Source organism: Mustela putorius, unplaced genomic scaffold, assembly GCF_011764305.1.
Source record: "Mustela putorius furo isolate JIRA1106 unplaced genomic scaffold, ASM1176430v1.1 tig00000083_pilon_pilon_pilon, whole genome shotgun sequence".
NCBI classification, from domain to species: domain Eukaryota; kingdom Metazoa; phylum Chordata; class Mammalia; order Carnivora; family Mustelidae; genus Mustela; species Mustela putorius.
This window is the reverse complement of record NW_025421273.1, coordinates 13,628,796-13,646,375: the sequence shown is the minus strand read 5'-3', so window position 1 is coordinate 13,646,375 and position 17,580 is coordinate 13,628,796. Positions and strand designations below refer to the sequence as shown.

The 17,580-nt window shown below is 50.8% G+C and overlaps 1 protein-coding gene across 6 annotated transcripts in view; it reads right to left on the bottom strand.

Annotated features, from left to right (window-relative positions):
* AFAP1 (actin filament associated protein 1) overlaps positions 1–17,580 on the bottom strand; it is a 130,648-nt gene that overhangs the window by 93,151 nt on the left and 19,917 nt on the right. For 2 of the 6 annotated variants that reach the window (XM_045075285.1, XM_045075316.1), the window contains exons 2-4: positions 8,545–8,593; positions 4,173–4,364; positions 1,187–1,247 (exon numbers count right to left, since the gene is read on the bottom strand). The gene's annotated coding sequence lies outside the window, so the exon portion shown is untranslated. The remainder of the gene's footprint in view (positions 1–1,186; positions 1,248–4,172; positions 4,365–8,544; positions 8,594–17,580) is intronic. The other 4 variants (XM_045075287.1, XM_045075311.1, XM_045075296.1 and 1 more) reach the window with 3 other exon arrangements.

The window sequence follows — 17,580 nt, the reverse complement described above, 5'->3', positions numbered from 1 at the left end:
GTTCCGTGCATCTGCGGATGAAAGCCAGCTGCTTCCACCAACAGCGGGGACCGACTGAGCAGGCTCAGCCCTGTCTAGACGAGCTGAGGACTCCTCACATCTCAGTGGCCTCTTTGCTTACGAATGAAATCTGCTAACTCTATCCTTCTGAATTGCTCACGTTCTTTGAGGTCTTGTTTTCTGCTCTTTTCCCCCAGTGCTCCGGGCCCTCTGTGCTTGGGCCTCAGTCTTAGCCCTACAACCGGCTTCTGACTCCCCCTGCCAAACCCCCTCCTCCCGGTCGTCCCCGTCTCAATAAAGGCATCACTAATGTACCAGCCACTCAGGCCAAAATCCCTGAGGCCCTTCATCCAACCTGTGAGCAAATCATACAGCAGGTGAACCCCATCTCACCTCTCTGGTCATTTCCCACCAGACCCAGCCACTGAGTTCTCCTGCCCAGATTGCTGTGAGAGCTCCCGGCCCACCTCTCCTCTGCCACTTCTTCACCTCACCCCTGCAATCCAGCCTCCGCTCCAAACAGTTTGGTAATGAATGAATAAACACACACACACACACACACACAGAGAAGAGATTGAGCGCAAGAGGGAGGGCAAGGGGAAATACCCATGTTGTAAAATGTTTGGGGAATCTGGTGAAGGGCATACAGGAGTTCTCTGTGCTATTTCTGCGATGTTTCCCTAAGTCTGTGTGATTGCAAACGTAAGTTGAGAAACAAAACCCACTCCCTCCCTCGGTGAGCCCATCCTGTCTACCCCCTGCTCCCCCAACCATGGGGACCCCTCCTTCAGCCCATGTAGTTTCCATGAAACAGTAAAGAACCCTTGTCCATCTTTTGCCTTTACCATGCTGGGCAATGGGAACATAACAATAATGGGTACATAGCCCACACCATGTCCCTCGACAGCTCTCCCTTTCATGGGAATCCAGATGAGCATATAAGCTAAGAATTTCAAAGCATTGTGGCGAGGGCTCTGGCAGGCACACAGAGCTATGGGGATAAGCTGCTTGGGGGGCGGTGGGGATACAGGAGCTCAGCCCCACACCTTGCGGGAACCCCATTCCAGCATTCTCAAAACACCACCAGTTTTGCATGTCTGTCTGAGCCAGGCCATCCAGGAGGACAGTACCCCTAGGGGTGAGTCCCAGGGGCCGGCAAAGCAGCTGCCATAGCGCATACACGTACCCAGGTCAGCAGACCCTGGCTGAGTGAACGAGGAGCTCCAGGACAGCCTATCCGTCGATACCTGGTGATACAAAACAAGATGATATGCGAATCATGCTTTCCTGTTGGAAGCGAGGCTAGATCCACTAAGCATCCCTCACTAAGGAGGGTGGAAGTCAAGCATTCTTTAGCACTAAGCACACGGCAAGTTGCCTGCGCGGGAGAAAATCCCATCGTTGTCAAATAGCACGCACAGCCCCTCCCTGAGCCTCAGCCTCTCCGCCATCCCCAGGGCCTGATAAAACAAGATTCAGAAAACCCTGGAAACTGTGAGGGTGCTTCCCAGCCACAGGAGCCTCCGACGCCAGGAAGGAAGAAGGCAGGCAGGCCGACTGGGGACAACAGGTGTCTGGGAGGTAAAACAGAAGAGGCAGTGAGATGGGAAAGTGCTGGAAGCAGACGTGGCCAATAAAGCTGGGGCTTTAAAAAGGACACGTGTGTATGGATGGGTGGGAGGGGTGTGAGTGTGGGCAGTGTGTGCACACACGCAGGAGACTCGAGGGACCCTCAACCAGCGTCTGACCGGGAGGTGGAACAGTGATTAATAAATAATGTGGCCAAGGGCACCTGCCTGTGTTTCGCTTACTCACAGTTCAAACAGATTCAAATGCACATCATTCCCATACGTCAGCCCTAGCAAACCCCTCCACTGGCCCCACCAGGAGAACGTCCACCCTTCACACATGGCCTGGAATAAGGCTGCCGTGAGCAAATGAACCCAGAATGAACCCTGACTGCCCACAGCACGTAGGAGGGCCGTCTTTGGCGTTTCCAGTTACCCCGAATCCTCCAGAAATCTGTAATGCTGCCGGGAGGGGCTGAAAAGAACATGTTGCACGCAGAGCGCGTCCCGTGCTGCCCGTGCAAACTGTCTCCATCCCAGGTTACTTGGTGAACTGTCCTTCCAGTATATCTCTGTGCCGGTTCTGGCCCCTCTTTTCCCAGAGCCTTGAACTGTATGCTAAAACAGCGAACTCAGGAGACCCACATGCTGGCGGCCAGGTGCCTACACCAGAAAGCCAGGGCACCGGGACCGTGCAGCGACAGCGCGCTCTCTCGACCAGCAAGAACACTCCCATATTGCATGTGGCTGGAGGCCTACAGTACGAGGAACAACATGACAGCAGAGGAAGAACACTGTGGCAGGAGCTGAAACACAATTGCCAGACAAGTTCCTAAGTCACACGTGGGATGCAGCCCCACATCCACCAGTGCCTAGCAGGGAGATGCACAACGTGCTTGTCACCCCTTCACCTCCCTGCTCTGCTGTCACTCCACGACAAGTCCCTGACATCCCTCTAACCCCAAATTTCAGCAATCACATATTTTCTCATGGCTTTCCAGCCATGTTTAAGATACTCAGAGCATCCTGACAAAGAGATGGGTCCTGCCATCACTTTGACCTCTGGTTTTGCAGAAGTATGTACTTTCGGTGCCACTCAGTGACCAGACAGCAGCACTGGCAAGATGAACGCCCCCCACGGGACAGCTGGCAGCGACCCCTCTCTTCCAGCCATAGGAAAGCCAAGGCAGGGGCTGATCCCTCTGCAGAACGCCCAGAGGAGGGGGGACAGGTAGGGAAGTCAGGTAGGCAGGACAGGGGCACAGCCTGTGAGGAGAAAGGCAGGGAGCACTCCCACCCTGGAAACACCTTTGGATTGTATAAAGGGAGGAAGAAGGGGCTGGGCCAGTTCTATGGCTGCACTGCTAAATACTGATGCCAAATCCGAATTCAGACAAGATGAAAGCATGCGCTCTGGTGCTCCATGTCACTCATTAAGAAAGTCATTTAGAAAGAATTCCCATTTAGGTGGTCATTTAGAAGGTCCAGGTTCTGTTCTAAGTACCCTATCCTCATGTAAACAAAGTGCTAGGGGCTATGCCATGGGGCACACCCCTGTTCAATCAGGAACATATTCAATTACCTATTGAAGAAGACCTTAATTAGCTCACATAAACCCTAGACACGGATTCGAAAGCTCTGAAGCCCAAAGAGAAGACAGCCTTTGGATAGCTCTCTCTGCTTCAGAATTTTAGATGGTGCAAACAACCCTTCGTGATTTCAAAACAATCAGCGATCCATCTTCGTGGACTACAGGAGAGCAATCCTTCCGGACCAGGCGAGAAAAAGAGCCCAGCTGGCAAGGGGACAGATCATAATCAGTTCTCCGAGGGCTCAGCCAGTCCCAGGTCCGGACATAAGAGCTGTCAGTGACCAAACATCTAAATTCTTAGCCCACCTCGCCATCTGCTGCTCCTGTCATTTGCATTTAAAATGAGTAAGACCGCCCTTAGAGGGGAGAGTTGGTGGCAGCATCTGCTGTTCTAGAACAATGGGTAGTCACTAGCCTCATAATGGTCCAAGCTGCAGCACAAGTGCGGGTGAGACTCGGAAGCACTTAAATGCTAGGCTGACAGTAAAGCAAGAACTGCAATTCTCTCTTTGATTTTCCCCCCTTTTCCTAAAGTCGCCATTCCCCAAACCCCTTCGATCATCTTGTATTATAAAACTTATGAGGAAATGTAAGGTCCTGTGAAATTTAAAAGTATTGTAAAAAATCACCCCTTGCTCTCGGTACAAGACCTGTCAACGTGATTTGAAGCTGCTGGGTTTTTTCTCTGCACCAGGGGCACGGGGCTACATTTTCTCCCCCGTTCCTGCTTTTGTGGAGTGGAGGAAGATGGTGTGAGCAGGAGAGAGGGCAGGGAGGTGAGAGCAGGGAGGCTCTGGGAAGGACACAGGTAGGCTCTGGTCCCACTCTACCTGGTGATGCTGGGCAGCTCGTTTTCTCATGCCTCGGGCTGTATAATCTCTCTGCACCAGGACAGAAGCCTGTGGCCCACGCGCATGCGCGCGCACACACACACACACACACACACACACACACACATACACACGTGCACACATACATACGCGCACACACGCACACAGGGCAGCGTCGCTTACCTGTGTGAAATGCCGAGACCACCTGCTAATTTCCCAAGGAAGCGGTCCCCACGTTTCCACTCAAGACTCGCACCTTCTTCCAGGCTAAGTATTTGGGCTGATGAGACGTCCCCCAGGGACGTGTGTGGCCTCGTCGCCTACAGTCCCCTACTCCCTGCTCGCGCAGCATCTCCCACAAGCATTTTTCAGGACCTGGCAGAAGAGGGAAGAGTGGCCGTCTCACCCTTCCTGTTCACTCAACAAACACAATTCGCTGTGCCTGGGTTGGGGGTGGGCAGCAGCAACTCCAGACGCCAACCTGGGCCTTCGGGGAGCCCACGTGTGTGCCGGTGCGAACAGACAAACCGGAACACACACCAGAGAGTGACAGATGTGGGACGGAACCATGCCACAGAGAAGAGGAGAAAGGATGTCTCCACCCGACCTGCGGTGATGCTGACATGACAGGTCCACAGGGAATAGGACAGACGGTGACAAGAGCCCCTGTAAAGTGACACTGTCCTCTCTCCGTTCTTCTCTCCTCATAATGGAAAAAAAGGGGCAAGGCGGGGGGCGGATAAAGCTGTTTTAAGATGGTTTCAGATTTCAGACGTCTGGCCATCAAACCCCCTGTATTTCAAGGGAAAGCTGATCAACCATATGGCCAACGGCTGACTGTCTGTTTTTAAGAGCAACTCTTAAAGATGGGTGAATGTGTTTGTTTATGCGAACGCTCGGGCCCGCGCTCCTGCAAACTGTGCTCACAGAACTGTCCGTGTTTTGCCAGATCTACCAGCTTGCCACAAACAGCCTTCCACGCCTTTTCTAACTGTTTATAAATAACACAAACACCCAGATATGCAAATCGAGGCAAGCTGTCCTTTCCGCTGATGCCGCTGCTGTGACAACGGGCCAAATCCGCACAGGACAGACCACGTGGGATTCTCTGGATGCATTCTGTTCCCGCACCCATGTGCCCCTCACCATCGTCCCGCGGTGTGGCGGGAAGGTGCTATGGCTCCCAACATGCACGGGAGGAGCAAGGATCTGCTGGGGACTGCAGGCTCATCAGAGAGCCCCATTCACAGCTGAGTCTCTTGACGCCCAAATTATGCTTTTCCATCACACTGTTTATAGGGAACTGAATTCAGGTTTTCTCTACAATGGCCCGAGGATGACCTGTTAGCATTCTCTTTCTTCTAAAATGTTGAACTGATAGCCTATGCCCTCAGGAAGTGCCAGGATCTGAGTTTAATCTCTTAGAACTCTTGAGACAACCGCATAAAATGGATACAATACCACTCCCCAACCGAGGCACAGGAAGGCTGAATAACTAGTCCCCGGTCACAGTCACAGGTTATTTCACATTTTTTTTCAAATTCTCAGAAGTAAATATTGCTTTCATTACAAATGTGATTAATGTGTAAACATAATTAAGAAGCGCTAAATAATAAAATATCGAAACTTGAAATTCAGATAGATGAGGGGCTCCTGGGTGGCTCAGGGGGTTAAGTGTCTGTCTTCGGCTCAGGTAATGATCCCGGGGTCCTGGGATCGAGGCCCACATTGGGCTCCCTGCTCTGTGGGGAGCCTGCTTCTCCCTCTGCCCTTCCCCCGCAATGCTCGATCTCTCTCTCATTCTTTCTCTCAAATAAACAAAATATTAAAAAAAATAAAATAAAATTCAGATTTATGCAAAATGGGGACATTCTCCCTCCACTCTAACCTCCCACCCCAGCCCCTCCTCTGGGGCCCTCCAGAGCGTTGCCATGGGTGTGGCACACACATGTGCTGTACTAGATGTCACCGCTGCATCGCCCCAGGGACCTGAGGGGGTGTAGCAACTGCACACACACCCCCCCAGACACACCTTCCCTAGCACCTCCTCTAAAGAGTCAAGGTGAGGAGTCAGCCTGTCACACAAACACAGCTCCTGGCCACCAGCTCCCCTCCCCCACCCGGTCACTGCAGCTGCATGTGCTCAGCCATCTTTTCTGCCAGCAGCCAGAAAGTACCGGCAGTCGTCGTTGTTGTGGACACAAACATGCCCCGCAATCGAGTCCCCTTTGGGCAGGGACTCAGCACTGGGGACAGAATCCTTCTGTGCCTTTGTGTCCCTGCTCCCGTCCCGTGTCACTTTAGCAATCACACGGGGTTAGTGAGCTCATTAAGGTTTTCACATTCGGAATCTTTCTATATTTCATGAGAAATACATGGACACATCCTGGTTGAGATATTTGTACCATTATAGCGAGTGATGAGCAGATAAAGGCCCCTCATTGCCCCTCTCCCCCATGGAAACAGCTGTCCCTGTCCCCATCCTCTGAGGGATGCCACGGCGTCCTTCCGTGGCACGTATCAATTCCAGTGCACACATCGGGGCTTTCTTTTGAGGAGGACCTCATCAACGGGCAACAGAAGTCATGCTTCCCACCGTAAGGAAAGCCCACTTCTCCAACACACACCATGTCAGAGGCCTGGAGTGGGTACGGCAGAAGGAGGATACAAGGCTTCTCCCTGGGAGGTCACTATCTCAGCCCAGAAGCATCACAAAATATCTGGGCAAAGGATGGGAAATGCTCAATCGAAAAGACATGATGGGCAGGCAAGTCAGAAAAGAAAATCATTCAAACCTCACTAATAACGAAAAATGCAAATCAAGGAGCTCCTGGGTGGCCTTGTTTGTTAAGCATCTGCTTTTGGCTCGGGTCGTGATTCCAGGGTCCTAGAATGGAGCCCCACCAAGCAGGGAGCCTGCTTCTCCCTCTGCCCCAGCCCCCCACACCCCTTTCGTGCTCTCACTCTGCGTGGGCTGTGTGTCAAATAAATAAATATTTTTTAAAATGCAAATTAAAATGATATCATCTATAATTTAACCAGTTGACAAATTGCTTTGCCTGGTAATCCTCAATATTGGTGAGGACTCAGTGAGGCGGCTGTTCTCGAACATGGCCGATGATGGAGCCAGCAGAAACTGCTCCTCTGCAGAAGGGTTGAAGGCATCTGCCCAGATCACCCACACCACCACACCCTCTCCAACCCACCCCAAGGACAACCTATGCTGAGACACACTCTTGAGTTCTGCAAACAAGGGTTTTCGTTAACTGCAATAGCTCTATAAACCATAAACCCCAAACAGCCAATGTTACATAAACCTTTAAGGTATAATTTAAGTATAAATCATGTTTTGAAAGAGTATTTCATGATGTAACAAAACGCTCCTTTATGTTTGTGGAATAAAAAAACATCTCAGACAGATGTCATACCTGTTTTACTAAAGAAACAAAACAAAACAAAACAAAACAAAACACAAAGTTTGATGCTGAGAAAAAGAAAAGGACTAGCCCTTAGTCAAGGGTCTCCAAGATCTCCTGCTGCCTCCTCCAGCCCAGAGGCTGGATAACTGGCCAAGAAAGCTCGGCGCACAGGCACCCCGAGAGCTAGATTCATCCCTGCAAGAAGGCACAGAGCCCTGTCAGCAACAGGGAAAGGCGTAAGGTGCAGAGGCCCCGAGGTGGGTGGCTCCGGGGTCCTCCCCCTCAGAGTCTCACAGGAAAGTGCACGTGAGTTGCTGTCACCAGGAAACTCATTAGAGAACCCAGCATCAGGGGTTTCACTGGGGGCTGCACACACGGGATCCTCTGGCCTGGCGCGTACAAGGTTCCAGACTCCCGGGAGGACAGCGGGTCTGCAGGCACAAACCGTGCTCTCTGCACAAGGAGCTCAGACTCCGGGAGCCGCTTTTACCTGTCAGGGTGGTGGGAACCGTCTCAACATGGAAGTTCCAGACACCAGCCAAGGGCCCAGCTTGCAAGCAGGCCTCTTGGAGGACAGAGGACAGCATTCTCTGGCCTGCTGTGGTAGCACTTTTCTGCCCAAGGCCGACTCGGTCCTAGTGCTGATGTCTGCTGCTGAGACTTATTTTCTTCTCTATCTTTCTTATTTCCAAACACTCCCCAATGAACATGTGTTTCCTTTACGAGTGGGGAGATGTGCTACACACTTTTAAAAAGCTCTGTTTTGCCTATGTGAATTTTCAGATCACACGCAGGGGAATTCTGATATTCATAAAAGCCGCAAGAAGACAAACGCCAGCGAGAGAGCAGAGCCGGGCTGGCAAGGGCACGGGAGAGCCACTGCGGGATGGGCTCCTGGGCGACGAGCAGGGACAAAGGTTCTTACCTGTGTCCTCAAGACTTCCAGCTTCACCCCCAACCAAGTAAGCCAGACAGTCACACTTCATCTCTGACATGGTTATGAGCAGACACTGTCTTGATTTTAATGCAGAAGCTCTATTCTAAGCATTCCCAGCAGATCACACAATGGCTCTTGCCAAGACGGGTTAATTTTCTTTTTAAAGCCACTGAACTGGAAGACCGTGAAATCTTCTTACCTGTGCCTCCTTCGGATGACCCTCACCAAAGAAAGAATTTCAGAAGAATCTGAAAGGTAAAAAATAAATTAAATAAATAAATAAATAAATAATAAATAAATTGCATGAACTGGAAATACATAACCCAGAATTCAATTCCAGACTCTACAACATCATTTCCTTATGTGTAATAGGGGAGGGAAACACTCTGCCTCCCCATTTTAAGGGTCAGGTGAGAAAATAGATCTACAAGAATGTTAATGATAAGATGCTAATATCAGAAACCCCTCACGTCATCATTCCACAAATGCCTACTATGTGCCGGCTATTAGGTCAGGCCTGGGCAATACAGTGCAAATAAGACAGACACTGCCCCATAGAGCTCAGAGGGCAGGTGGCCCCCTCGAAGATGAGATCGTAAGGTATGGGGGTGACAGGAGGCAGCCTTTCAGCAGGGGCTCAGAGAAGGCCTCTGGGACCGAGGTTTGGCTTGCCACCCCAGAACTACCACACGAGAGCTCTGTGACCTTGGGAAAGCTGGTTCAGTTTCGCTGAGCCTCAGTTTCCTTATCTGTAAGGCAAAGATCCAAGTAACATAGAGATTTGAAACAGCATTCGAGAATTTCCATGATGCACATGTGTCTTGCTCTCCGGCTTTGATGATTGCTTCGCTGTCCTTTGGCAGCAGAGGCAGAACCCAGACAGAACTTCCGGGAGCCGAAAGCAGAGTGTTTGCTCCTCGGCAGGGTTAAAAGAACAGGAGATCATTCCACAAAATTACCATTACGTGTCTCAAAAAGGAAGTGTGACTTTCATAGAAAAATCTGTTCCATTTGGGAGAAAGGTCCATGAAAGCCACAAAAGCATAATATGGTCATACAACAACAATTAAATTCATCTGTCACAGAGCGAAACCCCAAGCCCTCGGGGACACAGCTGCTTTCTGAACTGAAATTAAACTCCAGCTGAGAAACAGGTCAACTCTCTATTCTTTTGCAAACATCTTAAGTAAAAATTCCTTTAATTTGCTTGTCATTTTCCAGACGCAATACCTCTGCTGGCCCTACTTGGGTTTCAGCAGTCCTTAACCATGGCCTGGACACCAAGCCAGCCATTGTGGCGACAACACACAGAGGGACAGCTCACATGGAGGAAGCGACAGCCACCCAGTCACGGTCTGAAAGCAGCATACTGATTGCTATCATCTATTTCAGTTTGGGCTCTAACTAGCTTGAATGAAAAAAAAAAAAAAAAAAAAAAAAAGAACCCAGCACACTAGCGTATCCCATTTCTAGAAGGAAGTGATCAGATCTGAACATTGCATGGAGTGCAGAGGGGGGCCAGGGGCCGGGGGTGGCTGTCAGGCGGGGGTGGTCCCTGCAGGGCAAGAGCTCATTCACAGGGGTTAAAATAACACGCATACCACAGAGAGGTGGAGGAGGCCCCCAGGCACAGGGCCAAACCAGGGGGCTTTAGGAACGCATCTGCAGGAAAGAACCGAGGGCGGGGCATCGAAAGGGTCCAAGAACTGCTCCAGAGCCTGGTGGAGCAGGAAGGAAGACACGCAACCACCTTAACTCAGCCCATGACCTTGGTAAAGCCTCTTTCTCTATTTTTTATTTTTTAAAATTGAGGTGTGACTGACACACTGCATCATGTGAGTTTTGGGTATCTAACATAATTTATATAACATATCTGTATCTCGCCAGTGATCACCACGATGAATCTAGGCAACATCCCTTACCGCACATAGTCACAAGATTGCCTGTCCTTGTGAGGAGCTCTTTTAAGACCTACTCTCAGCGGCTCTCAAATATGCAAAACAGTATTATTAACTCAGTCACCATGCCATACCTGAGAGCCCTGGGTTAAGTCCCTGATCTGCTGTAAGCCCCACTAAAGTCACTGGGGAAAACAAGAGATGTGAAACCCACCCAGCTTCCACACAGAATCGCCGAGGGGATAAAATGAGATGTTAAACTTCTTTGTGAACCATGAGGCAAAACACAAACGTAAGAAGTCATTACTGCCATTTATAACCACCACGTAAAACAGAGTTCCTCCCACCTTGTCCCGACCAAGAGCATCGTGAATGCGGGCGATCTCACTGGGTAACCTTGCGGGGGGGGGGGGGTTGCCCTGGGCAGCCCTGGACTTGAGCTGTACCCCTCCTCCAAGGGGTCAGGAAGTGCTCTCAGAGAGAGAACCAAACCAATGTATGAGACCACACTTTCTTGGACGGGCCTGAGCCCATCCCAACTCAGCACAGTGAAGCTATTGGGTGTTGTTGCCCGCTAACTCAGAAGCAGGAGCCTGTACATTTCCACAGCAGAGGCCAAAGGGTGTTCAACGTCCCATGATGATGGCAAATATCCTGAGCCTAAACCACAGGAATCATATGAAGCTAGAATCCCTGAAAAAGGTACTCACAGAAGAGAGTCAGTGAATTCTGCTCCCAGTACATTACGTGTAGCGCTCGGTCCTCTGCCTCCTCCTGGCTGACTCCACTGATGCTTGGACCTTACCCAGGCATTTGCCACCATCACAGAACATGAAGACGCCTGCGTGCCCCTCACAACGGAACAGACCACCAACATTTCTCCCGGGGCATTCCCCAAAATCACGCCACAAAGTCCCAGTAAATGTAGGTCAACAACTCCCCGGTTGCCATGTTCTTTCTCTACTCCCCAGGAAGATGGGTTGAGATGATGGGTCTTGATGTCAGAACTACAAAAGGCCGTAAGTGTCATCTAACCCAATCCTCCTGCCCCAGCACAGCATCTCAACACCCAGACAGTGGCCAGGGCAGAAGAGCCAAAGCCAAAACCCACTGGCCCAAACTCGGGCCCAGAGCTCCTGTAGCAATGTTGCTCTGATTTTCATTTTCCTCATGAAGGAAGATAAAGCAAGGCCTAGACAAAGCCATTCCATCCACATAAGGCCATTCGAGAGTCTATTTCGCACATACGTGGGTACTTCCCACCAACTGTACAAGCATGGATATACAGAATCACTCCAGCTGCGTTTCAACTCACTGTCTGTGTTCATAAAGCACAAACTGGTCGGTGGTCCCAGGTGTGTACAGGGTACCCTTCCATCATCACACTCACCCATTTATCCTGCAGCCACAAGTCTGTCAACTGCCCTAGACCTCACCTCCATGAGAGCGGGGATCAGCTATAATTACCTCTATCCCCAATGCCCAGCCTATAAGACACCCAGTAAGCGATGAATGAACTAAGGTAACTATTCAAACATTTTAATTATTTTTAAAGATTTTATTTATTTGTTCGACAGAGAGAAAGAGTGAGAGAGGGAACATAGGTAGGGGGAGTGGGAGAGGGAGAAGCAGGCTTTCCACTGACCAGGGGCTCAAACCCAGGACCCTGGAACCAAGACCTGAGCTGAAGGCAGAGGCTTAACGGACTGAGCCACCTAGGTGCCCCTACTCAAACATTTTATATCCGCATTAACAATGTGGATACGGATTTCATACCACGCAACTTAAACCTTAACTTGTGGACTTATCCTGTGTTCTCCTAGATTTCATTTGCTAAGTATTCAGTGAGCACCTAATATGTGCTGGGCATTGCTGAGTGCAGATGGCCTCGCCATGCCTGGAACCAGAGTCCCTGTTCAGATGGACCTTGGAGTCCGATGGGAAACAGAAGAAGAGACAAGGCTTGGTGGGAGAGCTGAAGAGAATGAGCCCTGGCCACTGAAGGATGACTCACTGGGTCTGGCTGGTGGGCAGATAACGCGCATTTCCTACAGCGTGTGATCACGTCCCCTCGGCAGCTAACAAAGCCGCAGTGCAATGACCCCCTGTATGCCAGACATCACCGCGGAGCCGGGTTCAGGAGAAGAAACCAAAGAAACAAATAAACCTCCAGGACTGTGCATGAATACAGACTGAAACCAGCTTTTTGGGGGGCAACGTTCCAATCAGGAAATCCCCTGGCCACACTGGCTTGAAATTCAAGGTACTCTCGAGGCCAATATTCAAGTGATGAATTAACCCTACCAGTTAAGACCAAAGACATCTTTGATTCAAGGGCTACAGATGAATTATCTTGGGCAAATTTATTAGCTCTGAGTATTTCCATTAAGAAAATTGTGAAAATTACCAAGCACTTATCATGTGCTAGAAACAGGCAAGCAAGCTACACGCTTTAAAGATACATTAGTATTTAAACCTTAGAACAATCCTGGAAGATGACAATGGCTCCTCTCTTCTCATTTCATAGATGAAGAAAGCGAGATGTGCACAAGTTCTAAAACTTGCCGGAGGTTACACAGCGGGCAGAACCCAGGCAGCCCGCCTCCACAGCCCTGCCCGAAGAGGCAGTATTTACAAGCTGTCCAGCAGAAAGCCCATACAATTGGCTACAAGAAATACACAGACCATTTCACACCCAAAACCGTCGGGCCAATCAGACCAGATTGGCTTTAGTTCTGCAAAACTAACTGCCAAATGATTCCATAAAGAGAAAGCAGACTGGGTAGACCTTGGAATAAACTGGAAAGTGGGTAGACATTTGCAGGGTATGGCGTTATTGGCACAATATTCGTCACTCGCCCTGCAGTACCCAAAGCCGGAGTAAGCTGGTGAAAGCAGGAGGGTCTCGTGCTGCCTGGAGCTCCCACTCACCTTGGACTCAGGTTCATAACTTTTACCATCCATCAGAATCTCCTGGGCAGCTTCTCACACCTACTGGTCCCCGGGCTCTATTCCTGGAGATCCTATCTGAATATTGTGCAGTGAGCATGCCTGCTCTTCCCAGAGCCCCCGCCCAGCCCCAGACATACTCCAGGGTTGGGAACCGCTGCTTGCATCCTTCAGCTCTGTTGGCCAGACGCTCGCTGGGACTCTAAGCACTAGGGATCCAGGCTGGGTAAGAGAAGTCACCAACTACCCGCCCACCCCTAAAAGTACTTACAGTCTACTCTGCTTTTAGGATAAGAAACTAAGGTTGGAGATTTATTCCAGTTCAAATCAAAGAAACTCCCAGTGAAAAAATGTTCTCATACAGGTTTATGTACAAACAACTTCCTTGGTCCTCCCCGTCAGCAGCTGGAGGCTTAATTAACTGAGTCGTGAGAAACCTACAGAGATGAGAAATTCAGGTCGTGGCTGTTCGCCACATTCCATATGCACCCGTCCCCAGAAGGAGGTCTCAGCTACGTGGTAGATTTACCGTTTTACCAACCAGAGAAACGGAAAAGCAGGGTGCAGCCTGGAGTCAAGGGGCTGGGGACTCTGGCCCGGGCCCCAGAGCGATGTCCTGTCAGGCATGGCCCGCCTCCTCCCCAGTCCCGGTCTGGCTACCAGCAGATGACAGGGAAAGCAAGCATGCAGGTGTCACTGTAGGCTCTAGGCTCCAACGGGGATAAATGGGATTTCTGCCACCAACCAGGTAAGAAACCCAAGTCCCTTTCCCTATTCCTTAGAATCTGAATTGGGAGCAGAGAGCACAGCAATCATCTGACCAGGTGGACAGGGCGCAGAACACATGGGACAGGTGAGGAGCGGGATCAGGAGTGCCGCGACCGGAGGCTCCCTTGTCCACCCACCGCCAGATGGCTGTCCTGTCCTGGCAGCTGTCACAGGCTGTTCTGAGGTTCTGAAGGTCACAAACGCACAGGGCTACCGTGGTCTGTTGGTCTGGAACAGATCTTAGACTTGTCCTTCTGCTCACTTCTGTGGGCACATGGGTTCGGATGGGCATTAGCAAGTTACAACGGAGAGACTCCCCTCGGTTCCTCCCCCAGGAGTGCAGACTGGCTGTCAGCGGTGAGGCCAGCTTTCTTCTCCAACTCTCACTGCGTGTTCCTATCCCTAAAGCACTCGGGCCATGCCAGCAAATGTAGGCAGGAAGGAGCCTCCTCTCTCTACGCCAGCGTGGAGGGGTGGGGGGAGGGTCCCCTGGGGCAGCTCTAACTCAGCAATAAAACAGAACACCCCTCCCCCCATGACACAGGATGTACGACACAGGGGCTCCCTGATATCACCAGCTGGAACCACAGACATGCTTCAGAGTTTCATACAATTATTCCCGAAGAGCTGTTCGCACGGCATCCCTCCCCATGTCTGTGATGTTTACGGGCAGCCAAGCCTCGCTACCATGCACCACGTACGCACCTCTCAGCTCCCTGGTGTGATACGGTATGTTTCATTATACCCATTGTCTAGCTGGTGACAGCAAAACTCATAGCAACTCAGTGACTGTCCCCAGGATGCCCAGCTAGTGTTAGACCTGGGGCACGAGGCCTGGAGTCCAGAACTGATCTTGTTGCCACTGTCCCGCACGGTCCCTCTGGGGATGCTCGCCAGCTCGCAGGAGCACAGAAAGCGGGTCTGTCCTCCAAAGCCCTCACAATGCGGGGACAAGGGGGGGGGGGACCAGCTTCCGATGAAGAGAACATGCATACTCGCGAAGGTCACACGGGACCACGCAGTCCATCTGTGCTTTGGAAGGAGGCTTCTAACAGCCATGGGGAAAGGGACATGTGTGAGGTGCTCTCTGACCAGACAGAGAAAGGGGCTCTGGAGGTGCACAGTAGAGAGGCTTGGTCACCCGTAGAGCATCATGGACATGTGTAACTGCTTAACAGCACCAGGTGGAGGCACTAAGCACTGTAAGGGTGAGACAGGACTGAGCAGCCAAGCCCTCGAGAGCAAGGTGCGTGAAGTCTGGTTAGACAGCCAGAGGAGGGCACGTCTAGTCTGAAGGACTGATGAGTAAGGATGTCATTACCCAAGTAAAAACTGGGCAGGAAAAGCAGGCTTGGAAGAGAAATATGTGTATGTTTTATTTGAGAAGCCCAGGCACACCAACGGTGAGGATCGCTGAACCATCCTGGATTTCCAGAGTCTAGCACAAACTACACACGAGGGGACATCTGCAAAAGCGACAACAGGAGGAAGGAAAGGAAAGGAAGCCGGGCAGAAATGACCACCGGGTTGCTGATCTGGATCCTGGAGGTGGAGACAGAAACCAGGCGGTCATCCACAACGGTTCTCCGTTCATGGACTCAATGGGCCAACAGCTAGCTGAGAGCCCAAGTACCAGATGCTGGGTCAGACGCTGCTGCAGGGCCCCACTCAATACCCGGAAGCTCCAAGGGAACAGAGTAGGCATGTGGTGCAAATGAGTAGGCAATCCAAGAATCAAGACAGACACGAGGACTGCGAGGGAACAGCAGAAACAGAGGCTGACGTGTGTTCGCGTTTCCCAGTTTTCACGGTACCCCGCGCACGGCTCACGCATCACCATGACGGCCCGGCACCTCCCACCCTCCAGAATCATTCAGAGGGTTTACCAGACCAAAAAAAATCCTGATTCCAAAGGTGGGGGCATTTCCAATGTTTCCGGGTGACAGTGGTGTGTGGCCAGAGGACCACGTTGGGGGACGAGGGAGGGGACAGAGGCAGGGCAAGCGCCAGGCAAGGTATTAACGATGCCTGGGGGCTGGTTCTGCTTCTGGACACTAACTCGGTACCTGACCTTGACCAAGACACATGAAGTCCAAGCCTAGAATTCCTGACGCCAAAATGAGGACAAGCACAGCCATGACCATGCTCGGAAGGAAAGAACAAATGAAGGTGTGGTGAAGGAAACACCACTGTATTTTAAAAATTTACCTTTACGGTAATCTTCGAAGGACGAGTTTTAGGCGATTCATCTGTGTGTTTTTCTGCATCATTTGACTTCTTTACGACGTGCATGTAACAGGTTTTACGAGAACATAAATAATTTTTTCAGAAGCAAAAAAGGTTCCCATTTCAGTTCTCTAGAAGAATTTTCCAGTGGGTGATAAAAACAAGCAAATGCTTCACAACCAGCTTCTTTTTCATAATTAAACTTTTTATTTCAAAATAACTGTAGCTTCACAGACAAATATGGGACAATTTTATGTACTCTTTACCCAATCTCTCCCAATGGTCATGTCCTTGCAGAAGCATAGAGCAATGTCATATCAGGATCCTCACATGGACACAGGCAAGATACAGAACATTCTGCCACCACCAGCATTTCTCCGCCGCCACCGTGGCCCCCTTAGAGTCATGCCTACCTCCTTCCCGCCTCCTATGCCCTGACCTTACTCTGTCCTCCATTTCTGTAATTCTGTCACCTCAAGAACATCCCATAAACAGAACCCAAAAGCACAGACTCGCTGGGATTGCCTCTTTCTCCTTCAATTTAATTCTCCAGAGCTCCACCGGGTCATGGCGTGTCTGTAATCTGCTCCTTCTCACCGCGGAGTCATGTCCCATGCAGCGGCCGCTGCCACTGTTCAGGCAGATGCCCCTCAGAGGATGTCTAGGTGTTCCCAGGTTCTGGCTCTCCAGCCAGAAAGCTGCCAGGAACATTCATGTGCAGGGTCCTACGTGGACACAGGCCTTCATTTCTCCGAGACACACGCCCAGGAGCACGTGTGCTGAGTCACAGGGTGGTTGCATGTTCAGTTTTCTAAGAAACTGCCCCCCGGTTTTCCAGTGTGGTGGTCCCCTCCTCTGCTCCCAGCTACCACGTACGAGGGGCCCAGTTTCTCTGCACCCTCGCCAGCGCTTGGTGGTGTCGCTGTGTCTTACTTGGGCCACTCTCCTAGACCTGCAGGGACCTGTCATCAGGGTTAGAGTCACATTTCCCTAATGGCCAGTGAAGCTAAATGATGTTCATGGGCTCCCCAGTCACTCGCTCATCGTCTGCGATGAACCGTCCCTCTGTGTCCTTGACCCGTTTCCTAATTGCATTGTTTGTGTGACTGTTTTTGAGAATTTTTTTACACATTCCAGACATAAGCCCTGAATCTCAAAGGTTTCAGGGTTTTCCTTCTCCAAGTTTTATAGCCTTACATCTTGCATTTAAGTCCACGATGCACTTTGAGTGGACTTTTGTTTACGGTGAGACTTAGGTCCGGGCTTCTTGGGTTGCCCATGGATGTCCGAGGGCTCCTGGCAACGAGATCTGCTTTGTGATGGGAAGAGAAACAGGTCAGCACACACCCGCCTCACAGGCAAGTCTTGTTTTGTGAAATTGTAATTCCAGTTCT